Source organism: Corythoichthys intestinalis, chromosome 17 (genome assembly GCF_030265065.1).
Source record: "Corythoichthys intestinalis isolate RoL2023-P3 chromosome 17, ASM3026506v1, whole genome shotgun sequence".
NCBI lineage: Eukaryota > Metazoa > Chordata > Actinopteri > Syngnathiformes > Syngnathidae > Corythoichthys > Corythoichthys intestinalis.
In genome coordinates, this window is record NC_080411.1 from 7624724 (window position 1) to 7641118 (window position 16395).

The window sequence follows — 16395 nt, forward strand, 5'->3', positions numbered from 1 at the left end:
CATGTGTCATTTCAAATATGTTTTTAATGATCATTTTTGCGTTCATTTTTTATGGACACCCGCACACGTTTTTGGGGGAGGGGGTGCTTTGCAAAGTACATCACATTAGGGCTGCAGCTATCGATTATTTTAGTAGTCGATTAATCAATGAATTAGTTAGGTCGAATAATCGAGTAATCGGATAAGGAACAAAAAAAATCAAAATACCTGAGCTGAGTCTCAAACGGTACAAAAATAAATAAATAAGGATCAATGTACAACAAAAGAAAAATAGCAAAAGTCCGCTAGCTTAAATGCTATAAAACACTAAGTTTTTTGTTTTTTTACAATGGTCTTAACTAAGAGTGTGACAATATCTCGATACAGCGATATATCGCGATATTTTGCAACCCGATGGGTTATCGATATGCTCCCGCCAAGAATCGATACTTTTATTTAACATATTGGCCATACAATGGAGTATGGATGCTGTAAACTGCTCAATGTTTGTTGAGCAATTCCTTGGCGGTCCACTAGGGGCGCTCGGGAGTGGCGGTGAGGGTAAAGTGCGCACAAGTTGTCTAGAGAAGAAGAGAAGCTCCAAGTGGGTTGAAAAAATAAAAAAGCTCCGTGAGAACGGTGGAGGAAAAAATGAGAAAAATATTGCTACAAATCACACATGGGGACACACTTTAGATTTTACACCAACAAGAAAGGAAGCAAGGTGAACAAGGACTTTGCTGTATGCAAGAATTGTCTAAGAAAAATAAGTTTCACTGGGAGCTGGTGACGTAGTGGACACTGGAGTTTGTGAGCTTTGCTTTCATCACTTGAGGTAAGAAAATTTTGCAATGTAATTGACTTTTTAATTTACATGTATTATTTTGATGACATTTGGTGTTGAATGATATAAAATAAACCAGGACCCTAAACTGGATGAAAATGAATATCGAACAAGCCCACATGAATTTACCGATTTATTTGAGAACCAATTTCCATCTAGTTTACTACACAAACTGTTATTACTGTCATTTTGATACAATAAGCTATAAAAATGGTTTGAATAGGTTCCAAGATATATAAAATGATGTGCATGATAATTAATGTAGCCTACATATTAAAAATAGGTAATTATTGATGTAGCCTACATATTAAAAATAGGTAATTATTGAATTTTTAATTTCTATACATTCAATTCATATTTTTTTTTATTCAATACTTCCAACACAAAAAAAAAAAAAAATCAGGATTTCAACTCAAACGCTATGAAGTAGCTAATATTTTTTGTTTTATTTTGTTGTTTTTAAGGTGAGGAAGACTGTGACTGAGCAAGTCTGACATCTTAATTGCTGAAGCAGATAGCGGAAGTGCTCAAACCAAGCAACAAAGTTCATATACGAAGAAAAGACCCACCAATTTTATCATTGCCCCACTCCAAGCTCAACTGCTGACACCTACGGCACTTTTTATTTATTTTTTGATCTCTCCAAGCGATATCAGTGGTCGTGGTTGGTTTCTTCTATATGTGCAGGGGCACAATTTGCAGTAGATTTATATTTTACAGCAATGTTGCACAGAAAAGGTGTCACTGTTTAATAAATGACTTAAACAGTATTTTTTTCTATTTTCAAATATCTTTTTTTTTTTTTTTCCGTTTCAACAGTTGTATCGTAGAATTTCATGTATCCAATTTCTGACCAATACATCGATAATCGCTGTATCGTGATATAATCGTTATCGTGAGCCTTGTATCGCGAATCGTATCGTATCGTGAGGTGCCCTGAGGTTCCCACTCCTAGTCTTAACAAATGGTTCAAACACATATTCGCACAAGCATTGGCGAAATATACCTTTAAACTAAATTACGAATTTATTAAAAAAGCATTAGCTCAAACAAAAAACCTAGCTTATGTTGGTCTTAACAGGGAGCAACTGTATTCGGCCATGTGAAAGAGGCAGACTAGAGGGCAGTGTATGCACCCAAATCAAAACTAAATGCAAACACTTTCAAAACAAACCATTAAAACACCACTTCATATAAACGAATACTCGAAGCAGCAAAATTTAATTTGAATCTTTTTTTCTAATCGAATACTCGAGTTAATCGATTAATCATTGCAGCACTACATCACATACAATGTTCATATTTTTCCCAGTTCATTTTTTCGGTACAGCTCACATCCTTTGGCGGATTCTAACCATTCCAAGTTTTAAATGTTCCAAAAATTCACGCGAACAGGCTTGCTTTAAATTATAAAAGTGGGGAACAAACATGGAAATCATGCAAAACAAGACAGAAAAATGCGGGTAAAAAATGGCAAAACTGTTTAAAAACACAAACTGCAAAAAAAAAACAACCATGAGAGACAGAATGTGGGGAAAAAAAACAGAAAATCACATTGTTTGATTTTGAAAGAATTTATTTGCAAATCATGGTGGAAAATAAGTATTTGGTCAATACCAAAAGTTCATCTCAATACTTTCTTATGTACCATTTGTCGGCAATAACGGAGGCCAAACGTTTTCTGTAACTCTTCACAAGCTTTTCACACACTGTTGCTGGTATTTTGGCCCATTCCTCCATGCAGATCTCCTCTAGAGCAGTGATGTTTTGGGGCTGTCGTTGGGTAACATGGACTTTCAGCAGATTTTCTGTGGGGTTGAGATCTGGAGACTGGCTAGGCCACTCCAGGACCTTGCAATGCTTCTTACGAAGCCACTCCTTTGTTGCCCTGGCTGTGTGTTTGGGATCATTGTTATGCTGAAAGACCCAGCTACGTCTCATCTTCAATGCCCTTGCTGATGGAAGGAGATTTTGACTCAAAATCTGTGGATACATGGCCCCATTCATTCTTTCCTTTACACAGATCAGTCGTCCTGGTCCCTTTGCAGAAAAACATCCCCAAAGCATGAGGTTTGCACCCCCATGCTTCACAGTGGGTATGGTGTTCTTCGGATGCAATTCAGTATACTTTCTCCTCCAAACATGAGAACCTGTGTTTCTACCAAAAAGTTCTATTTTGGTTTCATCTGACCATAACACATTCTCCCAGTCGTCTTCTGGATCATCCAAATGCTCTCTAGCGAACCGCAGACGGGCCTGGACGTGTACTTTCTTCAGCAGGGGGACACGTCTGGCAGTGCAGGATTTGAGTCCCTGGCAGCGCATTGTGTTACTGATAGTAGCCTTTGTTACTGTGGTCCCAGCTCTCTGTAGGTCATTTACTAGGTCCCCCCGTGTGGTTCTGGGATTTTTGCTCTCCGTTCTTGTTATCATTTTGACACCACGGGGTGAGATCTTGCAACGAGCCCCAGATCGAGGGAGATTATCAGTGGTCTTGTATGTCTTCCATTTTCTAATAAGTGCTCCCACAGTTGATTTCTTAACACCAAGCATTTTACCTATTGCATATTCAGTCTTCCCAGCCTGGTGCAGGTCTACAATTTTGTCTCTGGTGTCCTTCGACAGCTCTTTGGTCTTGGCCATAGTGGAGTTTGGAGTCTGACTGACTGAGGTTGTGGACAGGTGTCTTTTATACCGATAATGAGTTAAAACAGGTGCGGTTAATACAGTGGAGCCTTGTTAGACCTCGTTAGAAGAAGTTAGACCTCTTTGACAGCCAGAAATCTTGCTTGTTTGTAGGTGACCAAATACTTATTTTCCACTCTAATTTGGAAATAAATTCTTTAAAAATCAAACAATGTTATTTTGTTTTTTTTCCCACATTCTGTCTCTCATGGTTGAGGTTTACCCATGTTGACAATTACAGGCCTCTCTAATCTTTTGAAGTAGGAGAACTCGCACAATTGGTGGTTGACAAAATACTTATTTGCCCCACTGTATGTTGATTCAATTCATGCCAATGTACTTGGATTCCATTGACGCATATGTAAGTCGATGCCACTGACGGGCATCTACGTCCAAATTTCCCATTCATTTCCAATGGCAAAAAAACCTGTGTCCCCAAATCAACAGGAAGTGACCTGATATCAACGGGAAGTGTCCCTGAAATCTCAGCATGGCAGCATATACACATATTGTTCTATGAAACAACAGTTTTTTGGGGGCTTAAAATACAGTAATTTATTTTAAAGAGGGGTGCAAGAGCAGAAACTGCTTTTTCAGCCTTGTCTGTGTTTTCCGCCATATACAGTATATAAAAAAAACGGAGTTGTATCGGTCGAAACTCCACAGCCGGGTATCGGTATCGGGGCCAAAAAAATGGTATCGGAACAACACTACTGAAAACCAGCGTCCCGGAGTCATCTCTTCACTGTCGACATTGACACTGGCGTTTTACGGGTACTATTTAATGAAGCTGCTAGATGAGGACCTGCAAGGCATCTATTTCTCAAACTAGAGACTCTTATGTACTTGTCCTCTTGCTCGGTTGTACAGCGGGGCCTCCCGCTTCTCTTTCTACTCTGGTTAGATCTTGTTTGTGCTCCTCTCTGAAGGAAGTGGTACACAGCGTTATAGGAAATCTTCAATTTCTTGGCAATTCCTCTATGGAATAACCTTCATTTCTAAGAACAGATTGTCAAGTTTCACGTGAAAGTTAGTCTTTTTCTGGCCATTTTGAGAGTTTAATCAAACCCACAAAGGTGATGCTCCGGCAGGGCCGGCCCAGGCCATTTGGGGGCCCTAAGCAAAATAATGCAAAGGGGCCCATATTTTTGGCCCACCATTTCGTCACGGTGTACTGTGAAACCCATACAGGCAATCCAACCCATACGTCCATATTTTGTATATTAATCAGATTTTGTTGCACTGCATACTTCAAATTTCTCACCCCAAATGATTGTCAGTACTTACAGTAGATAGCGCCAAACCTTTTTCTAAAAGAGGAAAGAAAGAAGTTAAGGAAGAACTTTTATTTTTTTTTAAGCTTGTAATCAAGTATCAAAACTCACAAAAGTCAAATAAAGCAAACTGTAGTAAACAAAATAAATTCAACAATTGCCAGATTGGGGGCCCCCTAGTGGTCAGGGGCCCTAAGCAGCTGCATAGTCTGCGTATAGGATGGGCCGGCCCTGTGCTCCGGATACCAAACTAGCTCAAAAGAAGTTTTATAGCTTCTCTAACCACCTAAACTGTTTTGAGCTGTGCCAACATAATTGCGCAAGGTTTTCTAATCATCTATTATCCTTCTAAGGCAACTAGTTAGCACAATGTACCATTACAACACTGGAGTGATGTTTGCTGTAAACGGGCCTCTTTACAAAACTACGTAGATATTGCTTTAAAACCGGACGTTTCCAGCTAGAATAGTCATTTACCACATTAATAATGTATAGAGTGTTTTTCTTATTAGTTTAATGTTATTTCCATTGAAAAAAACTGCTTTTCTTTCAAAAAGTAGGACATTTCTAAGTGACCCCAAACTTTTGAACGGTAGCGTAAATATTTAAAAAATGCACTTCTCCTATTTCCCACCAGATGGCACAAAAGTAATACATTTCGCGTGACACTCCATATATTCTGCGAGTTTAACATCTTTGCTTTATCTTTTTGAGATTTCTAGCTAACCACCATTATCGCTACCCTTCTGTTTTTGAAGAACCACATAAAATTCTGACATTAGAAGCAGTAGTAGTCGATGAAATCCTCCGTGACGTGACGTGAGACACCGCCCGCCTCACTGCGCCGTCGCCGCCGCTATGCAGTCTGCATCCAGGGAGGAGTTTCTACTAGCTTACCCAGAGCGGATAGGGAGGGGAAGTCAGAAAAAAAGGTCGCAGTCTGCCCTTTCCCCCTGCTCCAATTTCGCCCCGTTTCTTGGATTAATTGAAATCTCGACCGAATCGTTTGAAATTCCACGGGGAAAACCGGCGGCTCAGGTAAGAACTTGTTTTTTCAACTTCGAAAAGTTTCCACAGTTCTTGCAAAAAAGTCCTTGACGTCACCGAAGTGTGTGTGGCAACAGAATGAAAAGTTAAGTGAGGCAAATTTGTTCATCGGTGGTGTTTGTTGCGTTTAAAATAATAATAGTAAAATTTAAAAGAGGTGTTCGCGCGTGGGTTTGCACACAGCAGCGCCCAGTTGTGCTCGTAGATAGCCGGTGTTTGCTAACTTGAACCTCAACCGAACTGTAGGCTCCAGTGTTTTAAGATTCCGCTATGACGTGTTAAGTCGTCGATATAAATATGTTAAACATAAAAATTAGAGTATAAGGACGAGTGTGTATTACGTGGAAGCTATTGTTGTTGTGAACATTTCCGTATTTTCCACTACGTTTAAAAAAAAAAAAAATTTAGGACGTTTTAGCTAGGGTGTCTGGCCCCTCCAAAGAGAGGGCGAATGAGCGAATATTATTTCATTTGGCTTCAAACTAAAATAAGCCCTTTGTGCTTCAGACAAAGCTTTAGCCTCTGGGTGTCAATTCTCACACCGCTATGTTGAGAGGGTGTGACACACTGGAGGAATTTGCCTTCATAGGTCGTTACTTTGATAAGCAAAGCATTGTCATCGGGCCAGGTTTGTCAAATCCTTGTTAGGAGGTTGGACGTGAAGGCAAGTGGATACAGATTATATCAACTGATTTATTTCACAACAGGAATCTAGACTGCTGTACAGCCATGTGACATTTTGTTCCAATCTGCTTCTACTGTAAATAGACGGAGATGAACAGTGTTGTTCCTTAAAACTAGCAGAAACAAGCAAATTGGGATTTTTGGGGGGGAAACATTTCATTTTCGGTTCAAATCTGTGTTTCTTTCTTTTTAACCCTGTAGAGGACAGTCACTATTTTTGGTAGAAAATAAATACCCATAATTTTTGCACTATAAGGCGCACCTGACTATAAGCCGCCACCCACCAAATTTGTCACGAAAACTGCATTTTTTTCATAGATAAGACGCACTGGACTATAAGCCTCACTGTATTATGGGATATTTACACCAAAAGATATTAACCCGTAACCAGTGTTGTTAATAACGGCGTTACAATATAACGGCGTTACTAACGGCGTTATTTTTTTCAGTAGTGGGTAATCTAATTAATTACTTTTCTCATCTTGGCAACGCCGTTACAGTTACTGAGGACGGAAAGGCATGCGTTACTATGCGTTACTATATTGGTCGAAAAGTCTGAGGGAGACGGACTCACCGAGACGACAGAGCAGGAGTATGGATGAGGAAAGAAAGTTGTGACGCCGAGCAAACGCGATGCTAGGTAGCTCCAATAATACATGTTGTAGCCGATAGCTAGTACAAACTACGCGCGCATGTTATGGTAGACATGATAGATATCACATGTACTGTACATAGATATAACTAGATGCAAAATGACAGACATGGCACTAAATGAGTTAGTAGACAGCCGCCATCTTAAAGCAGTACTTTTTAGGACGGCTCTGTTGAAGAGAACCTTCCTAGCGAACCTAAGTAACTTTTTATCTAAAATACTTCTAAATCGGCAAAATCTTGACTTGAATCTATCTTTAAATGATGAAACAGTTTTAAAACTTTCATATGTTGAAAGTAGAGAGAAGGGAACTAATGCAATAATGGGAGCAATTTTAACAACTTTTAACAGCTGATTCAGGGTAAAGGGTAAATTAGGGTAAAGAATTGGGCTCGGGCCAATTGTACCAAAAACCTTCACAAAAAACTTCACATAGTGTGGCCAATGTTTTTTTTTGTTTTTTTTTTTGAGGAAAAAAAAAAAGTAATTATCACCAATTACTTTGCCAAGTAACTAATTACTCTTACATTCAGGTAATTGAGTTACTAACGCAATTACTTTTTGGGAGAAGTAATTTGTAACTATAATTAATTACTTTTTTTCAGTAAGATTAACAACACTGCCCGTAACACTATTTGACAGCGGCATCATATGACTGTCGTAAGACCAAATGAACCACCATCAATTTTTGAACCAATTGGCTGCAAAGCTTTATTGCTTCAAGACGCTTCATATGGTCATCACTGCTCCCTTGGGGTAGACAGTCAACCTCTGCTGCCATCTGCTGTCAACACTGTTGTTGTCGAACATGCCACCTAGCATGCATTGCAGCGCTATAGATGTAAATAACAATCAAAATTCATGTTCTGTGGTAATTATTTTTTTCAGTTACTGTTCCGCTTGTTTCATTAACTGCTAGTTATAGTATTTGGTAACACTTTATTTGACAGTGGTGCCATAAGACTGTCATTAGACAATCATAATTATGCCATGAAAATGTCATGAGCATTTAGTGTTATCCGGCAAATTATTTCAGTTTTGAATGGATGTAAACGATCTAAACTGGACATAAACGGGGTTAGTGACATAATTTTCTGGATGACACTTAATGACACAAGCATTCAGTAATGCCCATGATAGTGTCATGTCATAATGATGACAATCTTATGATGCCGCTGTCAAATGAAGTGTTACCTATTAACCCAAATAAATCAACAATTAAGCCGCACTGGACTATAAGCCGCATGATTTAAAATGAAGGAAAAAAGCAGCGGCTTATAGTCCGAAAATTACGCCTAATTTTCGCACTATAAGGGGCACCCGACTATAAGCCGCAGCCCACCAAATTTGGCCCGAAAACGGCATTTGTTCATAGATAAGCTGCACTGGACTATAAGCCGCAGCCATCATCACTGTTTTATGGGATATTTACACCAAAAGATAGTAACCGGTCACACTTTATTTGACAGTGGCATCATACGACTGTCATAAGACCAAATGAACCACCATGAATCTTTGAACCAATTGGCTGCAAAGCTTCATTCCTTCAAGAAGCTTCACTTGGCCATCACTGCTCCCTTGGTGGAGACAGGCAACCTCTGCTGCCACCTGCTGTAAACCCTGTTGTCATCCAACATGCCTCCTAGCATGCATTGCGTTGTGCAGATGTATATTTTAATCAAAATTCATGTTCAGTGCTAATTATTTCTTCAGTTACTTTTGCAGTTGTTTCATCAATTGTTAGTTATGGTATTTGCTAACAATTTATTTGACAGTGGCGACATTAGACTGTCATTAGACAATCATAATTATTGACATGACACTGTCCTGAGCATTAATAAATGTTCATAACAGATGTCATTTAGTGTTATCCGGCAAAAGATTTCACTTTTAAATGGATGTAAAAATTCAAGCTGGAAATAAATGAAGCTAGTGACATCCAGTAATGCTCATGATAGTATCATGTCATAATTATGACTGTCCTATGACTGTCTTATGATGTGTTACCTATTAACTCAAATAAATCAACATATAAGCCGCACTGGACTATAAGCCACAAGTATTAAAATGAAGGAAAAAAGTAGCGGCTTATAGTCCGAAAATTACGGTAACTGTTACATATCATACATAAGCGGATTCTAAGGGGGGCCAGGTGGGCCAGGCCCCCCTGGTGGCTGAAAAGTGTCATTGCATGAAATTGACTTTCCTATATACGTATATGGCGGAAAACAGGTGACTTGAAGTTCCGCTCTGAGACCCCCAATTTGGCCAAATTTCAAAATTGTCTGATTCGAAAGAAAGTTTTTGAGCAGGAGGGCATTTAAAAATAAAAAATAGTAATAATTTATACAGCAAAACCCTATCTGGAGGGGAGAGCAGAATTACAGACGCCATGACTTTAACGAGATATTATCGCATACTTACCTTGTTTCGATCCAAAAACTCCATGTAGCATGTATCACTGAGTGTCAAGACACAGTTGTGAATGCCCACAGCTGGATTTTTTTGGGATTTTATGGGTGAAACATGGCAATATAACAAGGGTCGCGATGCAGAAATCACAGACATCAAGGAGTGGTCGAGATTTTCTTTTTCATATATTTACCACTTTAAACTTTTTTTTCCCCAATTTTTCTTTGTTTGGATTGATTATTTATCATCTAACATATCGTAGAAAATTTGACGGTAATAAAAAAATACAATTAAGCAATAGTTATGAGGTAGATATCTGTGACTTTTTCACAGACGCCATTTTTTTCATTGTGACGTAATTTGTTTAAAAGTTTAAAATATGCGAGTGAATAATTTTCTTAGTGTTTTTTTTTTTTTTTTAAACGAAATATTAGACATCAATTAATGATTCTAAGCCAAAAATTACATTTTGAAAAATAAATATAATTAATTACCTTCGTTTTATGGCTGGGTTAAAACAAAAGCGGTTGCGCGACGTCTGTAAACAAGGGGTTTCAGGGTAAAATGGACAAATTCAAAATAGTTCGGGGGCTTAATGCGCCATGAATCTGCTATGGCAGCATATAGACATATTGTTCTTGGTTCAGTTGTTTTGGCTTAAAATACAGCAGTTTTTGTTTCAGAGGAGTGCAAGAGCAGAAACTGCTTTTTCAGCCTTGTCTGTGTTTTCCGCCATATTTAAAAGTTGTAAATCAGTAAAACTGCAACAAAAATGAATGAAATTAACAAAAAAAAAATTTTTATTATGGGTCAAAATTATTTTTCGAATAGATCATGTGACTAGCACCTTAGGCGGTCATTAGCTTTGCATGTCATAACAAAAAAAAAAAAAAAAGGGGAGGGAAATTTTATTTTTTAAATGATTTATTTTTCTTTAATTTAATCTTTCTTTTTTTTTTTTTTTTTTTTTTTTTTGATTGAAGCAATTTTTTTGGGATTGAATGATTTAGACACAAATGGCCCAAACACAAAAAGGATTGCTTCAATCAAAGAAAACTTTTTCAATGAAAAATTAAGTGTTCAAATGCAAATTTTTCAATCTCAACTATTTTTTCGCATTCAAAAACGTTTTCTATGATTGAAATTTTTCTTTTTTTGATTGAAGTGATTTTTCTTGTTGAAAATATATTTTTTTTGAAGCACCTTATTTTTTGATTGAATCATAAAGACAAAAACGCCCAAGCCAAAATGTGGCCCAAACACATATCAACATTACTTCAATCAAAAAAGTTGCATCAATAAAAAAAACCTTGACTCCAATCAAAAAAAAAAAAAATCAATTAAGGAAAAATAGCTTTCACATGCACTTTTTTGAGTTTCAAATTTATTTTTGCATTCAAACACTTTTTTTTTTTTTTTTTTTGATTGAAGCGACTTTTTTTTTGATTGAATAATAAAAGACACAAAACTACCTCCATACGGCTCCGCCCAGGGAATACAATTTTTGACTGGGGTAACTACATTGGCACGACACCGGCGGGCGTACCATATTCAATGGATGACGATCTTGGCGAAAAGTATTGCCTAAGCAGCGTGATTTAGAATTCCCCTCAAGAATGATGGGAAACAAAAATCTCTCATTGTCAACTTATTATTATAAAGGTTCTTGTAAGTTAATTTTATTGCTGACACTGCGTTTCGGGGTCATCAACATGTTGTGCCCCCCCCCCCCCCAACAGTCAAAACTCTGCCTATGCTTACATATTATTAATTTTTATTATACATTTATAAAAGGGATGCTCGGATAGAAAGACTTGTAGTTCTTAAAAGGAAAACATTATTGTGAGGTAAAATCATTTGATATTAAAACCTCTCTTTATGTTTTCGAACTTATACAATTTGAAAAATTAGTTTAACGAGTTGGTCGCATTGTTGTTGCTTGTTTACGCTGCATGACAGACATTTCGAATAATAAATATAATGTCAACATGTCATCTGTTCAACCCTTTAAATTTGAACCCGAGAGGAACATGAATGAGTATGGCAGCACTGTCAATATTTCACAAAACGAGCAGTAAAACCAAAATCAACAGGAAAGACTGGATGAGGTCAGTGTTGTTTTCGTCAACGATGACTGTAACGAAAATATTTCGTCAGTGAACACTTTTTTCATGACGATGATGAGACGATAACGAGCTAAATATGTGTTTTGGGAGACTAAGACATAACAAGATGAATGCCAGTTTCGCCTGAAGAGACGACAACGAGACGAAAACGAACAAATGTTCACAATGTGTGACATTTTATGTGTTAGTCTGCATTGTAGCAGTGTCTGGTTGTGTCATTCATGTGACGTGCTGCTGCTGTCCAGGCTTGCACACATGGTAAGATTTGTTTTCTCATCTTTGCCAGAGAGAATATGCAATGTTGCATGAGCCTTTAAAGGTCTGTGCTGAGTGATCATCACACACTAAATGTAACTCATAACGTTAGCATAGCATGCACGTTTCCATTAGCGTTAGGCTAATGCTAATGGAAAGCGTCCTCTTAAACTCTCTGACAACTTTTTATACGGTTGTATGATCACCAAGTTGTCCTTGTAGACACTACAATATGTGCTCGTCTGTCAATGTTCATTCAAAATAGTTGGAAACCGTTATTTATTTATTTATTTTCGGAGTCAAATGTTTTTAATTTTACTGATTAAAACATTTTTAGTAAAAGTCGACTAAAACTAGACGAAATTGAGTTTTCGCCAACAAAAGCTAGACGAAGACAAACACATTTTGAGATGACTAAAATCTGACGAAGACTAATAAGACTGAAACTAAAACGAAAATTAAAAAAGCTGCCAAAAACAACACTGCATGAGACGAGACGGGAGTATGAAACCGTGTTGGCAGTGAATGAGTTCATAAGAATTCTGCCTTCATTGGTTTATCCTGCTTATTCCACTTCTCTGTGAAATCTGAGTTTACGTGTACCTCGGTTACTTATATGTACACCTTTCAATTAGAGGTGGAGGTTCAACAAGGTGGAGGGGCTTGTTGCTACTTGCTTTCTGCAAGTATCGAACAAGCAGAATGGTAAAACTCTGCTCTATGCAACTCGTATGTGTGGCCACGCATGCTAAAAGACTTGACTTTGTGTGAAAACAGCAAGATCAGCACATAAATGCTGATACACACGAAACAGGTAAAACGTAGCAAAGAAAATAATAATAATAAATACAGTGGTATGAAAAAGTATCTCAACCTTTTAGAATTTCTCACATTTTTACATAAAATCAGCATCAAATGTTATCTGATCTTTGTAAAAATCACACAGATGAAAAAAAGTGTCTGCTTTGAAACCACCCAAACATGTAGGTTTTCATATTTTAATGGGGATAGCATTCAAACAATGACAGAAGGGGGAAAAAATATAAGTGAATCCTCTGCCTAAGGAGATTTAAAGAGCAATTGAAACCATTTTTTACCAAACAATTTAAGTCAGGTGTGTGCTCAATCACTGATGAGTGGTTTAAAGCTGTCCTGCCCACTATAAAAGACACACCTGGTAAGAATTGTCTTGATGAGAAACATTGTCTGATGTGCATCATGACTCAATCAAAAGAGCTGTCTGAAGACCTGCGATCCAGGATTGTTGTTTTGTATGAAGCTGGGAAAGGATACAAAACCATTTCTAAGTCTGGATGTACATCAATCGACAGTCAGAGAAGTTGTCTGCAAATGGAGAGAGTTTGGCACTGTCGCTTTTCAACCAAGGAGTGGCCGTCCACCAAAGATGACGCCAAGTGTTCAGTGCAGAATACTCAGAGAGGTAAAAAAAAAAAAAAAACCTAGAGTGTCTGCTGAAGGCTTAAAGTGATTCTCGATCTTTAAGACAAGTAATGCTTAAAGGATAAATGTTAGTATGAGTTATAATAATTTGATATTAAAACCCCTCTTAATGTTTTCGTTTGAACAAAGTTTGTAAAATTATTTTAAGTGATAGGTCGCCATTCTTGTTACGTCGCAGTGCGTGACGTCACCGGGCCCGTTGCCGAAATACCAGCGTGTCACTCTTAGCTGCACCAACATGTCGTCGGTTCTGCCCTTCCAATATGAACCATATCGGAAAAGTGAAGAGCAGGACAGCACTGTCGGTCGTTCACAAGACGAGCAGCAAAGGCAAAATGAGAACAGGAAATACAGTACCTTATAAGAGAAGAATTGGGCAAAACTAGTGATGTACTCGCTGCAAGTGCGTCTCAATGATAACGGAGCAGAGAGTGTATGCTGTTGAGAACTCCGGTTTTTGTTGGCAGATCTTCAAGGTAAGATACTGCGTTTTCAAACTTATCCCAGTATAATTATGTAGATTGTTAGTGTCCAGAGCTGTCGTATCCTTTACATACAGTACAAGCCAACAGTTTGACGGGAACAAATCCTGGAATTGAGTGTAATCCATGTCTTGTACATTGTACAACGCGTGGTAGGTAGGATACGTGCATAAAAGTACCAAAAAGGGGAGAAGCTTCCACTTATGCACATTTATTCACACAAAAAATAATATTTTCACCTTCACCACTCGACACTCCGGAGCTCAGCGGTACGCACACACGCGTTCCCAGACGAACTCCAATATAAAAGTAATGTCCATGTCAGAGTCACTGTTGTCACTGTAGCGTGCCATAGTGCTTTAAAGTGCCTGTGACACGCGGAATTTTATGCCCCTGAATGATATGGGCCGCTTGGATGTGTGTGGAAGCGATCGCTATTTTTATTTAGTTTTTTGAATCCCGCGCCATGAAAATGAGTGACTTCCGGCTTCGGTCTTGCATTGAGGAGGAGGGCGCTGTGACGTGTGCGGTAGAAGACGTCCTCTTCACGCTACAGTGTACTGTTGTGTATGAGGACGAAGGATTCAGCTGATTTTGCGGATTAATAAGTGTATTTTTCGCATCACGCCAGCCAAACGGCTGCAGAAAAATCATTCTGTATGAGGGAGAGGCGTATGCGCCTTTTTGGAGTTTTAAAAGGTTCCCATTCACCGTGGATATTTACTGTGGAACCATTGGACTTACGAGGAAGTGAGTAAACATCTTGTTTTGTATTATGTCAAATACGAATACAGCGATTACAAAGTAAATATTACAAACTTCCTTTAAATGAAGGACTACTTATGTTTGATCATTGATAGGCATGTAAAAAGCTCTCCTAATGCTCATTAGCAGCAGCACGTTAGCTACACAACAACTCCAGCCACCCTCCTCCGGGGAACGAACTGTAAATTGCTCTCCGCCGGGCGGTTTGCCGATCCGCGAAGACAATCGACAACCGGGTCGTCATGTCAAATAATCCAGGATAATTATGTGTGATTTTCCGCTTCGAAGACTTTGAAACATCACTCGGTTCGGGTTAGCATGTCGGCTAGCTGTCACGCCTTCTTGTTTGTTTACATTCTCCGAAGCCGGGGAAGGGAAATGACATATGTCCGATTTAGGTGTCATAAAATATCGTTCGGGAGGTGCGACAGTAAAGGTGAAGTCGACAGTTTTGACCATTATGGAGTAATTTTGCCATGTCGTCCTGAATAAATGCATTTTTATTATTTCATATTCCATTTAGCACAAGACTATTATTTGTCATGACCATGCCATTTATATAGCTATTGGGGAAAATATTTGGATAAAAAGAATATCCTTTAAAAATATTGAAGTAAAGAGACAGAAACAATGACATTTTGCCGCTCTCTTCGTCGCGTTTTCCTCGTTGTGAATAGCTCCCCCTCGACGGGCTGACTGGTCCTTCTCAAGCCATTTATATAGCTATTGGGGAAAAATACTTGGATAAAAAGAATATCCTGTAAAAATATTGGAGTAGAGAGACAGAAACAATGACATTCGCGTTTTCCTCGTTCTGAATAATTCCCCCTCAATGGGCTGAATAGTAAAACCGATGAGCCCAGTCTACTGCTGACGTCATCCACCTGTTGGGGACGCTAAAGCCCTATAATGGTAGGCGTGGCTAACCGGCAGATTAAAAGACTTAATTTTTAACTTTGCTAAATTGTTGTATATAGTCGAATCGTCTCAAAATATGATTCTTTTTCACATAATAATGCCATTTAAGACTTTTTTTTCTCGTGTCATATGCTCTTTAATTATTTGGTATGATTTGGGGAAAACTCCTACGAAGAATAGTCAACAAAAAAAATAACAACAGTAATCCAAATACCCGTTTTTGCACTCACTCGAAGATCCAGGAATTAGACCTCCCACGGCAACATTGCAGCAGCGATCAGGCCGTCGAATCCACATAATAGACTGATCCGAAAAGTCACTGTGGGACCGTTGAATCCACAAAATAAATAGACAGATCCGAAACCAATATTGCAGCCGCGGTGGGACCGTCGGATCCAGAAAATAGACGGATCCCTTACTTGACTAAGGGTCCAGGAAAAATGTTCGTGGGCCAGTTGTAACGCGTGGTAGGTAGGATACATGCATACAGGGACCAAAAAGGAGAGAAGCTTCCACTTATGCACATTTATTCACCAAAAAAATAATAATTGTACCTTGACCACTCACGTCACTCCCCTTGTTTCAATTTGACTGGGAATTGCATCCAAAAGCAGCAAATCGTGGCATTTTACTTCGCGGGTTTAGGCAGCAATAAGCAATTGTTGAACACGAAAGATACCAATGACGTCATCACTGCGAGCCCGCAAACCATGGCGCCAACTAACGGTCAAAATATGGACTAAATATTATAAAATATTGCCATTGATTTAACATTTTATGTGTTTCTAACAGTATGTTTTAGTACAAGAGA

At 38.5% G+C, this 16395-nt stretch overlaps 1 protein-coding gene across 4 annotated transcripts in view; it reads left to right on the forward strand.

Annotated features, from left to right (window-relative positions):
* Window positions 1-5630: 5630 nt before the first annotated feature.
* tln1 (talin 1) overlaps window positions 5631-16395 on the forward strand; it is a 131840-nt gene continuing 121075 nt past the window's right edge. For 2 of the 4 annotated variants that reach the window (XM_057818300.1, XM_057818297.1), the window contains exon 1: window positions 5631-5820. The gene's annotated coding sequence lies outside the window, so the exon portion shown is untranslated. The remainder of the gene's footprint in view (window positions 5821-16395) is intronic. The other 2 variants (XM_057818299.1, XM_057818301.1) reach the window with 2 other exon arrangements.